Raw genomic sequence first — 2,804 nt, 5'->3', positions numbered from 1 at the left:
ACTTACTAAATATGCCGCATCGAAGCCGCTGATTCTCCTTCATGGAGTCCGACAGCTGGCCACGAACATCTTTAAGTTCGACGTCCAGCCTGGTGTTGGCATCCTGAAGATCATTATTCTCTCGCCTCACCTTTGTCAACGTACTCTCACCGGCCTTTAGCCGGCGTAAGAGTTGTTGCTTTTCCGGATCGAGTCCGGCGCCATCTGCAACATGATTTGTCAGATTTGCACCCACACCGCACAATACTAATCTTTCGAAGTGTATCTTACCTGAGGGGGTCTCTTTGGACTCCCCTGCTGCGGCTAGTGCGGCCTCTAGTTGGGCCTTGCACTTTTCCAGCTCCTGGGACAGTACAGTATTCTTATCTGTAAGAACCTGAATATTAAATGATCCTTAAATCAGTTGCTCTAACTGTTTCAAGTCTCGGGGGCTACGAGTATATATATATTTGACCAAAATTTTCTTACCCGTATGTCTTTTACATACTGCTCCGTGGCTCTGGCTAAACCATTTTGAGCGGCACGGAGGTACGCATCTCCCGAATTAAAGGCATCTAAAGCCTCTTGGGAGAAACAAGCGTCGCGTAGAACTGTCCGGCGACGCCTATGGTTCATGGCACTCTCCACTTCAGAATTTGTGGCAGACAGCCTGTCCGCATCCTCTGTCGGAGGAGCGTCCGGTGCGCGCCTTGTGCTCGCCTCCGCTTCCTGGCCAGACGTTGGAGCTTGGCTGGTGGAGGCGCGATTGGCAACCTCTCCGGATATAGTCTGGCGAGGTCTCTTTGTTCTGAAGATAGCACGAACGTTAATATGCCCGGACAGAATAACACCAGGGAAGCAGAGGGTGCGCTATACCTTTGCGCCGGCATCTCAGTCCGGACTACATTCCTTTTTGCCCCACGGGGCCCTGCGGCCCCTCGTTGGCTAGCCGCCGCAGGTTCGGCCTCCTGCCTCGGAAATCTCCCCTGCAAAACACGGTTGTCGTCAGAAACACCGGAATACGTGAGAGTGGAATCTCTCTCAAGGGAATGAGACTCCGGTTTCTGTCACCTGGGAGGCCGGGACTAACCCTGGGTAATCAGCCGTGATGGCTACCAAGGTATTGTCCTTGCTTAGCTGATGGAACACCCCGTCGATAAGCTCCACCGATATGTCTGGATCCTCTTCGGAGTCCGGATCGAGGGACCGTTCTGGGTCCTCGGGTTGTGGAGGGCGGCTGTTTATATCCTTTACCACCTGTCGCAGTTCCTGCATTGAAGTCGTTAGACTACATATCTAACCGTGGGAGTACAAAACAAACGGGCAAGAGCAGTTGTTCACTTACCCAACTTGGAGGATCGTACATAGTAAATCTGGCCTGCGGGTTGACGCGGAGGAATTCCTCCTTTTCTCCCTTGTACAAAGAGGATAAGATCTTTACTAGGGCGGCAGCTGAAGCCGGCCCCTTACGACCGTAACGGGTGGCGTCATCCTCCCCGTTGAAATCCCACATGGGGTGGCCTCTATATTGAAGTGGCTGCACCCCCCGCATAATGCATGTGGCCATGACTCCAATCATGGTTAGTCCGGAATGAGCCAACAGTCTTATCCGACCCATCAGATAAAGAACGTCTCTGTCGCTTTCTCTCTGAGAGCTCCGCGGACGCCAGCTCAAGCGTTTCTTCAATGGAGCACTGTTGAACTCAGGGAGACCGACCCGGATAGGGTCCGGTAGCGGGACGTCATCTATATAAAACCATTCCGAAGGCAAGTCCTCGGGCGCCTTCTTCGGGGTTCCAGATAGGTATCCGGTCCCGGTGATGCGCCATACGTCGGCTCCACCCACTTGGTATATAGACCCCTCTTTAGAACGGGGCACCAGGCAGAATAACCTCTTCCACAGCGCGAAATGAGCCTCAACGCCTAAAAATAGCTCGCAAAGGGCGACAAAACCTGCAATATGCAATACGGAGGCGGGCGTGAGGTTGTGCAGCTGGAGGCCGTAGAACTCCAGAAGCCCGCGGAGAAATGGGTGAATTGGGAATCCCAGTCCCCTTATTAGATAGGGGACGAGGCACACCCGCTCTCCTTTAGAAGGATTGGGGGTGCTCTCCGCTTGTTTTCCGCCATTATAGGTGGCGAGACCGGCTCGGACCGGGACCATGTATGCCTGAGGGAGAAATCCCTTGGCCTGAAGTGACAATAACTCGCTATGCGGGATGGTGCAACTCTCCCAGTCCCCGGGTTTGGGACCGGAGGGGCGAGGGGAGGAGCTGCGACGGCTAGTCATGTTGGAATGGACCTTTGCTGGAAGCGCTCTGATGATAACTCGCGGAAAGGAGAAGATGTGGTTTGGACCTAAATCCCCATCCCGTTAAATAGGCGGCTCGTTTATATGGCTAGGGGTTGGATGTAAAAACACCCCGGCTTTTCGCATTCGTTTGAACACATGGAAGACGACCATTATTGGGCGTGGAAGCCGAGGAGCACTACATTACAAAAATCGGACATTATTCCTACAGGTACACAAGATTTGGAGAGGAACCCGCCTTGCAATGCCGAACAATCTGCGCGCCGGACTCATCGTCATTGAAGCCTGGTTCGGGGGCTACTGAGGGAGTCCTTGATTAGGGGGTGTTCGGGTAGCCGGACTATACCTTCAGCCAGACTCCTGGACTATGAAGATACAAGATTGAAGACTTCGTCCCGTGTCCGGATGGGACTTTCCTTGGCGTGGAAGGCAAGCTTGGCAATGCGGATATTCAAGATCTCCTACCATTGTAACCGACTCTATGTAACCCTAACCCTATCCGGTGTCTATATAA

The sequence above is a fragment of the Triticum urartu genome, chromosome 7A (assembly GCF_056163025.1).
Source record: "Triticum urartu cultivar PI428250 chromosome 7A, HENAU_Tu73, whole genome shotgun sequence".
Classification (NCBI taxonomy): Eukaryota; Viridiplantae; Streptophyta; class Magnoliopsida; order Poales; family Poaceae; genus Triticum; species Triticum urartu.
This window is presented reverse-complemented; position numbering follows the sequence as displayed.